The sequence below is a fragment of the Pongo abelii genome, chromosome 11, assembly GCF_028885655.2.
Source record: "Pongo abelii isolate AG06213 chromosome 11, NHGRI_mPonAbe1-v2.0_pri, whole genome shotgun sequence".
In the NCBI taxonomy this organism is placed as follows: domain Eukaryota; kingdom Metazoa; phylum Chordata; class Mammalia; order Primates; family Hominidae; genus Pongo; species Pongo abelii.
The window spans coordinates 118666823-118683730 of record NC_071996.2 but is presented as its reverse complement, the minus strand read 5'-3'; the positions used below and the strand labels follow the sequence as shown (position 1 = coordinate 118683730).

Below are 16908 nucleotides of genomic sequence, written 5' to 3'. Positions count from 1 at the left end.
GAGACGGCGTCTCACTCTGTCACCCAGGCTGGAGTGCAGTAGCACGATCTCAGCTCGCTGCAAGCTCCGCCTCCCGGGTTCATGCCATTCTCCTGCCTCAGCCTCGCGAGTAGCTGGGACTACAGGCGCCCACCACCACGCCAGGCTAATTTTTTGTATTTTCAGTAGAGACGGGGTTTCACCATGTTAGCCAGGATGGTCTCGATCTCCTGACCTCGTGATCTGCCCAACTCGGCCTCCCAAAGTGCTGGGATTACAGGCGTGAGCCACTGCACCCGGCCCCTTTCTTTCTTTTTTTGACGTTAAACAGATAATGTGCCGATGTCCTGATGTTGTAACAAGGTTGTTTTTTGTTTGTTTGTTGTTGTTTTAGAGACAGAGACTTCCTCTGTTGCCCAGACTGCAGTGAGTGACACAATCTCGGCTCACTACAACTTCAGTCTCCTGGGTTCAAGTGATTCTTGTGCCTCAGCCTCCCAAGTAGCTGGGATTGCTGGTGCAGGCCACTATGGCTGGCTAATTTTTGTATTTTTAGTAGAGATGAGTTTCACTATGTTGGCCAGGCTGGTCTCGAACTGCTGGCCTTAAGAAATCCACCCATCTTGGCCTCCCAAAGTGCTGGGATTACAGATGTGAGCCACCCTTGTAACAGGGTTTGGGGAAGGTACTTCTCACAGATGCATGTGAAAACCCAAACTTCATGCTTATGAACTGCAAAAGGATCACACTCGTTTCTTTTTAAGCTGTCTGCACCTTCACGCTGAACCCCTCTTTATGGGCAAGGACTACATTTTATTTCTCTGTGCTTATCTGAGTGCCTAATAAAATAACTAGTAGATAACACACTAACTATAGACACTTAAAAGATCTGTCTCTACTATCTGCTGTTAGTCTCCGTCACCTCCAGTTCATGGACACAGACATTCATTCACAGAGATTTGGGGACCTGGTTCACAGTCTTTGTGTTCTACCTCAACTCCTACATTATTTTGGTAAGGTCAATATCCCCATCAATGGCTCATTGAATATCCTTGCATTTCAATTCTCTGATTCCAAGAATGAGAAAGATACCCTAACTACTTTACATCAATACCAATGTGTGGGTGTTAATTCCTTAGAACTATCCTTGAGAAAGTCCTATAATTATGTTATTATAATTATAATTTCAATATGAGTTTTTACCTATTAATGACATTAAAACCAAATAAAAATATATTATTTTTAGGTGAACCATAATTTATTGTCCAAACCAGAACAAATTTTACAATCTCTGCCTCTTAGTTTGATTGTTTAGTCCATTTACATTTAATGTTTTTTGTTGGTGGTGGTGGTGTTTTGAGACAGGATATCGCTCTGTCACTCAGGCTAGAGTGCAGTGGCACAATCATAACTTACTGCACACTCGAATTCCTAAGCTTAAGCAATCCTCCCACCTCAACCTAGCTAATTTTTAAATTTTTTATTCTTTGTAGAGACAAGTTCTTGGTATGTTGACCAGGCTAATTCTCAAACTCCTGGGCTCAAGCAGTCTTCCCACCTCAGCCTTCCAAAGGGCTGGAATTACAGGCATGAGCCACTGTACCTGGCCCACATTTAATGTTGTTATTGATATATTTAATTATGCCATTTTGCTATTTGTTTTCTATATGTCTAACTTTTTTTGTTCCTCTGTTTCTTCTTTAATGTCTTTTTTTGTATTAGGTGGATATTTTGGGAAAATTTTTCCTATCTCTTAGAAAGAAGCTCAAGGAAGATGCAATGCCTTTTCCTCTATGGAAGTGGTTATAGTAATCGTCACAGCCATCCTTTGACTATTTTTGTATTTTTAGTAGAGACCTCAAGAGAGAGAATCTTGAGGTTTAAGAAAGATGAGAGGAGCCTGGGGATTTTTATGCCATTATGAAGGCTTTGAATTAACCAACTCTTGGGCCATCCTACTTTCAAACATTATTATTTGAGTAAGCAATGTCATTTTTGTGGAAGGCAGTTGATTTGAAATCTATAGAAGTAACTTAAAACACCCTAAAAGATTTTTAAAAATAAATGAATATACTTGTTTCAGAAACACACTAGCAAAGGATAGCATGGACCTGCACCTAATATAATGTGTTGCTGACCATTGAACTAACTATCTAGACCTGCATTGTATTATAGTAGCCGTGAGCCACATGAGATTATTGAGCACTTTGAAACATGGCTAACCTGAATTGAGAAGTTCTGTAAGTATAAAACAAACACCACATTCTGAAGACTTAGACAAGAACAGTAATAATATAAAATATTTCTAATAATTTTAATTGATTACATGTTAAAATGACAATATTTAAGATATATTGGGTTAAATGCAATATATTAATAAAATTAATTTACTTTTTTCTCTTTAGTTTTTAAATGTGGCCACTAGAACATTTAAAATTACATATGTTGGCCAGGCGCGGTGGCTTATGCCTGTAATCCCAGCACTTTGGGAAGCTGAGGCAGGCAGATCATCTGAGGTCAGGAGTTCAAGACCAGCCTGGCCAATGTGGTAAAACCCTGTCTCTACTAAAAATACAAAAATTGGCTGGGCATGGTGGCACATGCCTGAAATCCCAGATACTCGGGAGGCTGAGACAGGAGAATCGCTTGAACCCAGGAGGCGGAGGTTGCAGTGAGCCGAGATGGTGCCACTGCACTCCAGCCTGGGTGACAGAGTAGACTCTGTCTCAAATAGATAAATAATAAAATGAAATTACATATGTCACCCCCATTATATTTCTAGTGGACACCACTGATCTAGATGGAATCTAAGAATTGTCTGTCAGTTGCTAGCTGAGATAAGGCATAGAATTTCTTGAAAAGGTTTACATTAACACTTTTTAAATATTATTTATATAGCATGATTCAACTGTAAGTTACAAATTTTGGTAATTACCTGAAATTGAAAAAGTGATAACCAATGTATACTTGGTTTTGCCAGAATTCATAAAAAAAAAATCCAGAGACTTAGAACTGATTATATAGAATCTAGTTTGCATAAATTCAGGATTTTGGTACCAGACCCTTATAGATATATTCTTCATATCTTACTCCTGTGTCTAAGTTACTAAGTAATATACAGGGAAAAATGTTACTAAGTAATATACAGGGATCTTTAGATCAGAAATGTAAGTTCCTTTGATTCTAAAAATCCTAGATTTTGAGTTCTATGATTGGCTATGTTTCTAATAACAAGAAAAGCCAAATTAAAACTTTATTTTAAAAGTGTAATTTGGCCGGGCACAGTGGCTAACGCCTGTAATCCCAGCACTTTGGGAGACTGAGGTGGGCAGATCACCTAAGGTCAGGAGTTCGAGACCAGCCTGTCCAACATGGTGAAACCCCGTCCCTACTAAAAATAAAAATTAGCCGGGCATGGTGGCAGGTGCCTGTAATCCCAGCTACTTGGGAGGCTGAGGCAGGAGAATCGCTTGAACCTGGGAGGTGGAGGTTGCAGTGAGCCAAGATTGTGCCACTGCACTCCAGCCTGGGCAACAGAGGGAGACTCCGTCTCAAAAAAAAAAAAAAAAAAGAAAAAAAAAAAGAAAAGTGTAATTAAAAAAGCCCCAAAAGAATAAAAGTGTAAATAACATTAGTAAAAAGTAGACCAGGGCCTGTGTTATGGGCTACATTGTGTCCCTCCAAATTTACATGTTGAATACTAACCCCCAGTACTATGTGGAGAGATAATGTGACTATATTTAGAGACGGGAACTTTAAAGAGATACTTAAGTTTACATTGGGTCATGAGGGTGGGCCCTAATTCAAAGCAACTGGTGTCCTTATGAGAAAAGGGAGAGCCACTGGGGATGCGCCCCCACGGAGGAAAGGTTATGTGAGGACACAGCAGGAAGGCAGCCATCTGCCAGCCAAGGAGAGAAGCCAGAAGAAACCAAACCTTCCATTACCTTCATTTTTAAATTCTAGCCTCCAGAACTGTAAGAAAATCATTTCTCTGCTTTAAGCCAGTCAGTATATAGTATTATGTTATGGCAGCCCTAGTAAACTATGGCGGCCGCAGTAAAGCCTTAGTAACCTCCAGCCTGATACAGACTATCCTTGTATTTCCATAAAGGACTCTGAGGAGGTGGGCAAACTGTGTCCTTTCCTACATGCTTGAGGGCTGAAAAGTGATCGCCATGTGAAAGTGTTGTTTTATCTTAGGGTTCCTTGCCAATATGTCGCTTTTGTAATTTTCAAAGTAAAATAATTGAATATACACATAGATTTAAAAGTATATATCATGGCTGAATACCTGGGAAAGTAAATTTCCACATTTTAAGGATTTTCAAAAAACCTCATTTGCATTAAGTTTTAAGGAAAATAATTTGTATGGATTTATTTATACAACTTTATTGAATAAAATATACTGATGTCTAGCAATGTATATATGCCCATTACAAATGTATGGCTATGATAATGTTTGTTATAAATACATAGCTAACAGTTATGTATCACTACTACATGCCACACACTGTTCTCTCCACTTTACATAAATGAATTCATTTAATCAGATGTACTTTCTTAGAATTTATTTATAAAAAATGAAACCTTTAATAATACATCATATTTTCGGAACTTGGAACCACTATCCTAAGCATTTCAAAAGAAAAGTTCAGTCTACAAGGTTAAACTAAAATCTTCAATCTAATATCTGGAAAAGCTGCATATAAAAATCAATAGCAAAAGAAAAATATTTTGGATCACTTGGAACAATAAGAGCATAATAAAATACTTGGATGTTTTTCTTGGGGCAGAAAATGTGTCACCCTTCAGGAGTAAGAAGAAAGACTCCATATGCTCAATTATAAGATGAAACACAATTGTCATCTGTCATATGTCTTCTTTCCTTTCAACAATCTAGTTTAGGATTAAGATTAAATATCAGACCCAAGAGACCACACGTTGCATCTATTTGTTATCAAACCCGGATGTCAGAAGACCTTTCAAGCAGAAGCAAAACTTGGGAATAGCATCAGTATAATTTATTATCACATTTTTTATCAATAAATGGTAAAGGATGTCAACCATAAATAAATACAAATTTTAAGTTCAAGTATTGTGAAACCCCTAACATAATTTTATACTTTTAAAAAATATGTATTTTTTTCTTTTATTTCCCCTCATCTACTCTGAAGGAATAAAACATAATTTACTTCAGCTCTTTAATGCTAGGTTTTCTTTTCTTTTCTTTTTTTTTTTGAGACGGAGTTTCGCTCTTGTTGTCCAGGTTGAATTGCAATGACACAATCTTAGCTCACCACAACCTCCGCCTCCTGGGTTCAAGCGATTCTCCACCTCAGCCTCCTGAGTAGCTGGGATTACAGGCATGCACCACCACACCCGGCTAATTTTGTATTTTTAGTAGAGATGTAGTTTCTCCATGTTGGTCTGGCTGGTCGTGAACTCCCAACCTCAGTTGATCCGCCCGCCTCAGCCTCCCAAAGTGTTGGGATTACAGGCGTGAGCCACTGCACCCGGCCAATGCTAGGTTTTCAATCAGCGTTTAAGAATGTGTTTCCTTTATTTGCTTTTGGAGTTGATTCAGCATGGATATGAGTAGCAGATTGATATGAATAGCAGGAGACTACAGGGGCAAGGACTGGGTTCTTAAATCAACATAATAAAGAATAAACAGGCAGGGTGCCATGGCTCAGGCCTATAATCCTAGTACTTCGAGAGGCTGAGGTGGGAGGATCCCTTGAGCCCAAGAGTTCAAGCCCAGCCTGGGCAACACACTGAGACCTGCCCCTAAGGAAAAAAAAAATTAGCTGGGCTTGGTGGGTGCACACCTGTAATCCCAGTTACTCAGGTGGCTGAGGTGGGGGCATTGCTTGAGCCCAGGTTGAGGCTGCAGTAAGCCACTGTACTTCATTCAGCCTGGACTACAAAGCAAGACCCTATCTAAAAAAAAAAAAAAGAAAGAGAGAGAATAAACATGATTCTTGCCCTCAGGAAAAACTTTTGTGTTGACTAAAGGGAAAGGAATCTAGAAAGAGCTACATTTAAATAAACATTTTGTATTTAAAAAATACTTTCATTTTTAAGGGTGGTGCAAGCTAGAAAGGAGAGAGGATCTACAGTTAACAGAACATAAATGTGAGTTATCTAAGTGTCCATAGCACAAATTCATTTATAGACTTGCTCCTTCTCACCAAAACTTTATGTTTGCAAAGATGTTAAAGACAAGGCAATGGAAATGGAGGCAAGGAGGGCATTGAGGACATTTAGGCTTAACAAGGGTGGAGAAATGGAGAAGGTTAAGAAGGTGCAAGCACAGAAGAACACTCCAACCTTCCAACCTTTCCTTGCTTAGATTATTCTCCACGTATTCTTTTTTTTTTTTTTTTTTGAGACGGAGTCTTTGTCGCCCAGGCTGGAGTGCAGTGGCGCGATCTCCGCTCACTGCAAGCTCCGCCTCCCGGGTTCACGCCATTCTCCTGCCTCAGCCTCCCGAGTAGCTGGGACTACAGGCGCCGGCCACCATGCCCGGCTAATTTTTTGTATTTTTAGTAGAGACAGGGTTTCACCATGTTAGCCAGGATGGTCTCGATCTCCTGACCTCGTGATCCGCCCGCCTCGGCCTCCCAAAGTGCTGAGATTACAGGCGTGAGCCACCGCGCGCGGCCTCCACGTGTTCTTTATGCAATGCGTTCATGCAGTTGTTCCACACGACATATTAAGCGAATCCACAGAGAAGCATCTCCTCATGGGTAATGAAGGAGGTTGATTTATTTTCTAGGAGCTGTGCTCCCAGGAGAACACACCACCACTAGGGAGCGGCAAAGGTTGTTCCCTGGGGCATCAGTAGCAACTCAGAATTTCAAAGACAAGGACAACCAACTACATTTGCACAATGACTTTCAGTTAATGAAGTGCTCTTATCAATCATTTTCATTATAACCCAAAGACGGACATTCTATTCCTACTCCTATTTTTGAGATGCAGAAAATGAAGACCTGAAGAAGCTCTAAGGTCACAGTGCTAGGAAATGGTAGAGTTGAAACTGCTTTTTCTTACTCTGAAGGCTGATGCTTGGGCTAATTAGGTATAGAGAACTAATGATTAAAAGACACCCTCCTGGGCTGGGTGTGGTGGCTCATGCCTATAATCTCAGCACTTTGGGAGACCAAGGCAGGAGGATCACTTCAGTTCAGGAGATCAAGACCAGCCTGGCCAGTGTGGCGAAACCCCACCTCTACTAAAAATACAAAAATTAGCTGGACGTGGTGGCGCGTGCCTGTAATCTCAGCTATTTGGGAGGCTGAGGCATGAGAATCACTTGAACCCGGAGGGTGGAGGTTGCAGTGAGCCCAGATCGCACCACTGCACTCCAGCCTGGGCAACAGAGCAACACTGTGTCACTAAATAAATAAAAGACACCTTCCTGGAGCATAAATTTCAGCCTGAAAAGGAGAAACCACTGAATTTTGGAATTCTAATGTGTGCCATTGCTTTTCTGTCTTTGTTGTTGCTGAGGATAGGTATTCCTTTCTTATTTTTGAGAAGTATAACATTGCACATTAAGGTGCATTCTAATTTTAGAAAATTGAAATATAAAAAATAAAAAATGTGCTATAAACTTCAGAATATAGTATCTATAAACCATTCAAATATCCTTTTTTAGCGTGTGTTGACAATCTTTTAGAGAAAACAGTACAGTGGGACCGTGAGTCTATGGTCCTGTCATCCTTGGCCTCGTGTCTTCCTAATGCTCTCTCTTTTTGGTTCTTATTGAAATGTGTTCATTTTAATCTCATTGCCCTAAGGCCAATACTCATTCGAAATTTCAAAGTGATGCTTGTCAGATCAGTCCTGATTCATTAGCAAAGCTAGGGTAGAATCCTTTCATTTCCTTCCCTTCTCAAAAGTACTTATTCCTTTTAAAAAGGCAATGTCCATTTTTAGATCAGGTCGTAGTGGTAGTTGGTATCAGAAGAGAAGATATTAAGGTGGAGGTGGACTTTGCAACACCTTTCAATAATGCTATGGGGGTGGATATGTTCTCCACCCTTATTATGTTGCATCCTTACGCCTACCTCTTTCTTGCCTTACATATTTTTCCCCCTGCTGATGATGACCAGGCAATTCTAGTAAGTAGGAATTATGATTGCTTTGATAGCCAGGGTTTTTGAAGGGTTGAGAAACCATGGGCTAATATTGAAATGAAGAAATTAGATTAGATCATCTGAAAAGTTCATTCATTCAACAAATATTTATACAATACCTACCATGTGTCTTGCACATAGATTGGCTCTGGGAACATTAAGGTAAATAAATAGTTTTCAGACAAAAAAAAAAAAAAAACTTTCCAATGATATCTGCCAGGATCAAGACAGTGCCAACATTAAATGCAAAATGGCTGTCAGTAGCTTAGCAGAAATCCTTTCTCCCAGCTTCGTTACAGAAGGAAGCATTAGTGAAACACCCTTTTAGCAAATATTGCATTGTCAATTTTCTCTCTCTCTCTTTTTTTTTCTTTTTTCTCCGACGTGGAGACTTGCTCTGTTGCCCAGGCTAAAGTGCAGTGGCATGATCTCCGCTCACTGCAACCTCTGTCTCCCAGGTTCAAGCAATTCTCCTGTCTCAGCCTCCTGAGTAGCTGGGATTAGAGATGCATGCCACCATGCCCAGCTAATTTTTGTATATATATATATATTTTTAGTAGAGATGGGGTTTCACCATGTTGGCCAGGCTGGTCTCGAGCTCCTGACCTCATGATCTACCCGCCTCGGCCTCCCAAAGTTCTGGGATTACAGGTGTGAGCCACCGCGCCCCCCCACCCCCCACCGCCCTTATTGTCAATTCTCTTGATGGTACACTGGGAGTTATTGTGCAGAGAAACATGGAAATTGAAAAATCTAAATTTGTGGAAGCCAGCCTCCAAAATAGTCCCCAATAATGCTTATCTTCCATCTTCTCACCTTTGGGTGGTTCTATCTCATGTTGTAGCAGCGTTGGTTGGTGGGCCCTGTAACATACTGTGAAAATGATGGGGCAGCTTCCATCTCAGGCTCTCACTTGCTTTCCCTCTTTCTTGGGTCACTGGCTCAGGAGAAGCCAGCTGTCATTTTGTGAACAGCTCTCTGAAGAAGCCCAAGTAGCCAGGAACTGGTTTCCAGCCAACAGCCAGCAAGGACCTGAGGCCGGCTAACAGCTATGTGGGTGAGTTGGGAAAGTGATTCCCCAGCCCTGGTCAATCCTGCAGAAGACTGCACCCTCAGCTAACAGTGAGACACAGCCTCACGAGAGGCCCCCAGCCAGAACCAGCCAGGTAAACTACTCCTGGACTTGGAACCCACAGAAATAGATAATCAATGTTTGTGGTTTTAAGCTTCTGAACTTGAGAGTACTTTGTTATACAGCTAATATAGGTTTGAAATGAAATGTGTTTCAGAGGAGTCGGACTCTGAATACAAGGAAGTTGCAGGGCCCAAAGGCATTCATACAATTATGCATGCTTTATTTACAACCCAAACTGACTAAAGCTAGCCTATCTAGTTTTAATGGTGGATCTAAAATAGGTGTTAGACTTAAACATAATTTGGTAGCAGGAGAGGCAAAACCTATTTTTTATTTTCTCTCCTTAATTTCTTGCCTATTTTCTACTTTCTCTTTTCTTTTTTTTTTTTTTTATTATATTTTAAGTGTTAGGGTACATGTGCACAACGTGCAGGTTTGTTACATATGTATATATGTGCCACGTCGGTGTGCTGCACCCATTAACCCATCATTTACATTAGGTATATCTCCTAATGCTATCCCTCCCCCCTCCCCCAACCCCACAACAGGCTCCAGTGTGTGATGTTCCCCTTCCTGTGTCCAAGTGTTCTCATTGTTCAATTCCCACCTATGGGTGAGAACATGCGGTGTTTGGTTTTTTGTCCTTGCAATAGTTTGCTGAGAATGATGGTTTCCAGCTTCATCCATGTCCCTACAAAGGACATGAACTCATCATTTTTTATGGCTGCATAATATTCCATGGTGTATATGTGCCACATTTTCTTAATCCAGTCTATCATTGTTGGACATTTGGGTTGGTTCCAAGTCTTTGCTATTGTGAATAGTGCCGCAATAAACATACGTGTGCATGTGTCTTTATAGTAGCATGATTTATAATCCTTTGGGTATATACCCAGTAATGGGATGGCTGGGTCAAATGGTATTTCTAGTTCTAGATCCCTGAGGAATTGCCACACTGTCTTCCACAATGGTTGAACTAGTTTGTCTAATCCATGTTGCCTGTAATTTACTGATAAAATTGATGAACTAATACTAATTAGGGGGATAATGTTCTAACTCTAGTTGTGTAAGTGAGGACTTTATAACATTGAATAAAATGTAATTAATAACCTAATATAGGAAAACATTTTAGAAATACTTTGCTTATATTTTCCTTTTTACATATGCATAAGAGTATATGAATTTTTAAAAATCTATGTCCAAGTAAGTCATAGATAAATAAGAAAATATCAATCATATTTCAATTGGCTGCTTTTTCTTTCTTAGCAATGCAAAAAATAATGGTGCATATTACAATCAATGGCATCTTTGATTGGATGTGGAAATTCAATTTTGTGTGGTAAGTACCATGCTAGAATGATTTATAAAGGGTCATTTAGCTCTAAATATCTGTTACTGCTGTAGGTCCTCAATGTTATTATTCTAGGGAAACAAGCACATAGAAAAAAGTGGAGAAATGCTATTGCCAAGCAGCCTGAGTTCAAAGGATGGTTAAATATTGGGGTCTAGAATTTAATCCTTACCTTTGCAGCTTCACTCCTCAAAGAGGTGATGTGGGATGTGTGTGTGTGGGTGTGTGTGTGTGTGTGTGTGTGTGTGTTGGGGGAATTTGGAAGAAATGTGTTGATTCCCAACCCTTAGTTCTATTCCCTCAAGAATGCCTCCCACAGCCATTACATCTAGTTGATGGGACCTATATTCAACCACTGCTTCTGTGAAATACCTTGAAGTCACCCTAAACATCTTTCTGTCATACTCCATGTCTAATCTGTCAGCAAATCTCATCAACTCTACCTTTAGCATGTGTACAGACTCTGGCCACTATGTACTGCCATCAACCTGGCCAAGTAATTGGCATCTCCCTCCTGGGTTATTGCAAGGCCTCTTAAATGGCTTTCCTATTTCTTTTCTTTTCTTTTTTCAAGATGGAGTTTTGCTCTTGTTGCCCAGGCTGGAGTACAATGGTGCGATCTAGGCTTACCACAACCTCCGCCTCCCAGGTTCAAGCGATTCTCCTGCCTCAGCCTCCTGAGTAGCTGGGATTATAGGCATGCACCACCACGCCTGGCTAATTTTCTATTTTTAGTACAGATGGGATTTCTCCATGTTGGTCAGACTGGTCTCTAACTCCCAATCTCAGGTGGTCTGCCTGCCTCGGCCTCCCAAAGTGCTGGGATTACAGGCATGAGCCACTGTGCCTGGCCTGGCTTTTCTATTTCTGTCCTTACTCACTACAGTCTATTTTAAACAGAGAAGCTGGTGTGATCCTTTTAAAAACATATTCCATCATAATACACCTCTGCTCTAAAACTTCCAGTGACTTCCCCTCTCATTCCCAGTAAAGCCAAAGTACTGGTATTGATAATAACCTACAGAACACTGCCCTCTTCTATGATTCACCATCTTGTTGGTCCCACTGCGACCATAGTAGACTCTCTGCTGCCTGCACAGCCTGGCCATGCTTCCTCCTTCAGGGCTGACTCCCTCACCAACTTCACATCTTTCCTCACTGTCAGCTTTTCAGAGAGGCTGTCCTCGACTACACTTTTCACTCATTCCATATATATTTATTGAGTACTCTGTGCCATGCAATATTCTAGAAACTTAGGAATAAACAGACAAATATTCCTGTCCTCATGGAGCAAGTGGAGACAGAGAATAGGCAATAAACATCATAAAGACATAAATTTGGCCCTAAGTAATAAGGAGAAAAGAAAAAGTAGAGCACATTATGGAGGACCAGAAGTAATGCTTTTATTATTATTATTAAGACGGATGATGTCTCTTTTAATTGCCCAGGCTGGAGTGCAGTGGCGTGATCTTGGCTCACTGCAACCACTGCCTCCCAGGTTCAAGCGATTCTTCCACCTCAGCCTCCCAAGTTGCTGGGATAACAGGCACTTGCTATTATGCCTGGCTAATTTTTGTATTTTTAGTAGAGGTGGTGTTTCACCATGTTGGCCAGGCTGGTCTTGAACCCCTGACCTTAAATGATTCACTCACCTCAGCCTCCCAAAGTGCTGATGTTACAGGCATGAGCCACTGCACAACTAATGGTTTTTGATATAAATCTGGTTGGCCAGGCTTGGTGACTCACACCTGTAATCCCAGCAATTAGGGAGGCTGAGGCGGCTGGATCACGAGGTCAGGAGATCGAGACCATCCTGGCTAACAAGGTGAAAACCTGTCTCTACTAAAAATACAAAAAATTAGCCGGGCGTGGTGGCGGGCGCCTGTAGTCCCAGCTACTTGGGACACTGAGGCAGGAGAAGGGCCTGAACCTGGGAGGCAGAGGGTGCAGTGAGCCAAGATCGCACCACTGCACTCCAGCCTGGGCGAAAGAGCAAGATTCCATCTCAAAAAAAAAATCTGGTTATCAGGGTGACCTCATTAAGATGATATTTAAAGAAAGACTTGAAGAAGAGAGTTAGTTATTAAAGTATTTGCAAAACTGCTTTACATTCTCCTGCATTTTCTTTCCCTTCCTTGCACAATTTCCTCTATAGAAAGCCTTATCACCATCTAACATACTATAAATTTTATATGTGAGGTGATTTTAACTTATTATATCTTCTCTAATAAAATAACAGAGTTGAACATTCTGTTACATGTTGAATCCGCTTTGATGATATTGAAGGAAGAACTAGGAAAAGAATTACTGGGCTAGAATTTCAATCCTCTTCTAGTATCCAAGCAGCTAAATACAAAAGGATTCTCAACATGCTTTGGTGGAGAGGATGCAGAACTAGGTTCCTGGGTTCTAGATTGTAGCTAGAGAGGAAAAAAGGGCATAATGTTAATAACCACTGGGGAGGTGGCTTAAGCCAAAAAGATTCCAGTACATAAACTGTCTGCAGTAATCTTTCAGACTTTCCACTTGAAATTAACACTGGCAGACCTGGCAATGGCTTTTGGCCAGTGGGTTCCACTGTAGACGGTATGATGATAATTTCCATTTTACGAAGAGAAGAAAATATGGAAATGAAGCTCAGACTTGACCTTGTCTGAGACAACCCAGCACGTAACCCAGCAACCCAGCCAGATCCAGGATATGACCTGAGGCCTGTCCGTTGCTAGAGCTTGTGCTCTTTCTGCTACAACACATGCTTTTCCAGGATGGGAGCAATGGAAGGTTCCCTAAGCTCCTATTAAAGCTGCTTCTGCTGAGCTGTTGTGCATTTTTCTGGCTGGGTTTGGATTTCCTGGATCTCTGACTGAACACAAAGCTATTAGGAAGCCCAGTGTTTGGCAATAAGTACAATGGGGGAGGGTGCTGTGTGTGGGTCTACAGGAGCACAGCGTGTTTTCATAACCTCATGGAGGGAATGCCCTGCTAGGTTGCCTGTCCTGTGGAAACCAATGAGCATGGTACCTTGGGGAAAATCACTCATTGCACCATAGTTGTAATGTACTCATTTGGAGTGTAGATTTTCAAGGGGCATGTCCAGGTGACACAGAGTGTGTTTATCCTGTGGGTGTACTGATGGTAAAGTTTGGCAACACATTTTTTTAAATGCAGTATTCCTATTGTTTTCTAAAACAAATGACTGAAATGATCCCTTGACAAAATCTTCTTGGGGATATGCAAATAATCTACCATGAAAGCATGTAGCAAGCATGAATTTAAAAATAGACATTCTGGAATCTGAGTCTAGTTATAGAAAGAAGAAATAAAAAAATAAAAATCATGGAAGCACTGCAAAAAAATAGAATAAAAGAATAACATTAGTTTTTTGCTTCATGTATCACACAGAAGCACATATCATGAGTGAGAAAATTGCCTGATACATGCGCAAAGCCTCTGAGAGAAGTTTCTCTCATTTGAATGTGTATAAAATGTTGCTTGAAAAAATATGATCTCTTTAAGAGAGAATAGACTTTGGCAAAAAACAAGTACCAAGTAAACTTTAGGGAAGCTACTGCTTTTGGTATAAAATCCTGTTGGACTTAGTGTAGGAAATTAAACAATCAAAATACTTGATAAGAGATGGGAATATTTCTGTTTCAAGAAAGAATTCAGTCTCTCCCTCATATCTCTCTCTTTTGTCAGATAAAACAGAAAAACCAATTTCTTCCTTACGTAAAGATACTAAGGAAGGTAGTTCTTAGATAGTGAGAGGACAGTACATTTTTTTTTAAGTCACCTAAAGCCTATGGCAAAGAAATAAGGGCCACAGGTGTTTCAACACCCTTTAGACTGCTTTGGTGACAGGCAGGGAATCCACAATCTCTGGATAAGACAAATAAGTCAGAGTGAGTTAAAAAGAAGCCTGAGGGTAGGTCAGTGTCAGATAAAGCTACAATTTATAACAAGTGACACAGCACAAACAATTTTTCTATACAAGAGAAGATCTAGCTTACCTGATATTAATAATTAATATTTTGGTGAATTGTTTTTGAAATTTTATTTACTTATTTTATACCACAAGTATATACAATGTTTGTCAATTATACCTTCCTAAAGATGAGTAAAAAAGGACAAAAAGCACAATTTAAGATTTGTAGGCCAGGCACAGTGGCTCACACCTGTAATCCCAGCACTTTGAGAGGCTGAGGTGGGCGGACAACCTGAGGTTAGGAGTGAGGTCAGTGAGCCGAGATCATGTCAATGCACTCTAGTGTGGGCAACAGAGCAAGACTCCATCGGAAAGAAAAGGAAAGAAAGAAAGAAAGAGAGAGAGAAAGAAAGAAAGAAAAAGAGAGTGTGTGTGTGTGACAGAGAGAGAGAGAGAGAAAGAAAGGAAGAAAGGAACGAAGGCAGGAAGGCAGGAAGGCAGGCAGGCTGAGGCAGGAGAATGGCGCAAACCCGGGAGGCAGAGCTTGCAGTGAGCCGAGATCGCGCCACTGCACTCCAGCCTGGGCGACAGAGGGAGACTGGGTCTCAAAAAAAAGAGAATGAAAGAGAGAGAAAGGAAGGAAGGAAAAGAGAGAAAGAAAGGAAAGGAAGAAAGGAAGAAAGAGAGAGAGAGAAAGAAGAAAGAAAGAAAGGAAGAAAGGAAGGAAGGAAGGAAGGAAGGAAGGACTCTCTGTGCTCACACCCACCTAAAAACTACACAGTGACTGCCCCTTCTGGTCAAACAGTGCTTTCTCCAGACACTTGCATGGCTAATTCACTTGCTTTCTTTAAATGGTACTTTCTTGGTGATGTCTGCTCTGACCATCCTATTTCTGGTTTTTTCGTTGTTGTTTTTTTGTTTTGTTTTGTTTTGTTTGAGATGGGGTCTCGCTCTGTCTTCCAGGCTGGAATGCAGTAGCCTGATCTCGGCTCACTGCAACCTCCACCTCCCAGGTTCAAGCAATTCTCTTGCCTCAGCCTCCCAAGTAGCTGGAACTACAGGCATTCGCCACCATGCCCTGCTAATTTTGTGTTTTTAGTAGAGACAGTGTTTCGTCATGTTGGCCAGGCTGGGCTCGAACTCCTGACCTCAGGTGATCCACCCCCGCTTGGCCTCCCAAAGTGCTGGGATTACTGGTTTGAGCCACTGCGCCGGGCCTGATCATCCTATTTTAAATTTTCCCACAACTCTGATTCCTTGTATCCTGGTGAATGGATTACTAAAACTAAAGTATTCTATGAAATTGATGATGAACACTCTTATCTTTCATTCTTTTTTTAAAAAAAGAATAAAAAGCACAAGAAAGAAATCATTGGTTATCATCAGCTACAGGTTTAACATGTTTCCGTAGCTGCAGTACCATGATAAAGAATGTGATCAACGTTTGAACTTTGGGGTATTCAACTGCAGTTACTTTGGGGCCAATGGATTTGTGCTATTTCATCGAGATTCTCACTTATCAGGTCCCTCTTATGACTAATGACACAGCATGAATTTGCAAGACTAGCTTGATCATTTGGGGATCAGATCCAAGGCTTTGGCCTCATGAGAACAGTAAATAACAAGCTGAGTTAATTGGCCACACATCACAGTAACTACAAAATTCTCATTTATAGTACACCGAAAGATAAAGTCTTGAAGTATATTTGTGGCAAGGACATTTTGTTTTATTTACGTTTTAAAAATAAAGCAAATATAAACAGAACATTGCATCATGCTTTCAGGTTTACAATACTGAACAATTTCCTAAAGGAATGTTTTGCAATTTTTTTGAATCCATAACTGCTTTTTTAATAAATGCAAAATTCTCCTGCTCCTACTGAAAATCATTGCTGTCACCTACATATTCCCAGCAGCTAAAGTAAATCTATGAAGCTTATTCATGGCAGTCAAATTTAAAATATTATAATATTAAGTTTGCTTCTTCAAACTACAAATATACTTCCTGAAATGTTTTCTTCCTGCCCTTCTCCTTTTTCCCACTCAATCTGAAACAAACCAGGCTAAAAATGGAAAGCATATGTCCTTTGATATGATTTCCTACAAGTTATGCAGGCATTAATGTATAATTTCAAAATATAAGTGTAATTTGTATACGAGATGTTAGCATGAATTAAACTTTTATTTAACCAGGAGGTGAATAAAACCAGTGCAAGTAAGAATATCAGACTGATATATACGGTAAGTAACACAATAAATAAAAACAGAAATTAGATTGTTAAATTATTTGCAAATCTAATTAATGTTTCTACATGGCAATAAACCATAACCTTCAGTTAGTTTCTCTTTTGGACAGATATTATAAGTATAT

At 40.4% G+C, this 16908-nt stretch overlaps 1 non-coding gene across 1 annotated transcript; it reads right to left on the bottom strand.

The window, feature by feature from the left end:
- Positions 1-624: 624 nt before the first annotated feature.
- On the bottom strand, positions 625-723 carry LOC112132523 (small nucleolar RNA U13). The gene has a single exon (XR_002914285.1). It is a non-coding gene; the product is annotated as a small nucleolar RNA U13 (small nucleolar RNA).
- Between the last annotated feature and the right edge of the window lie 16185 nt (positions 724-16908).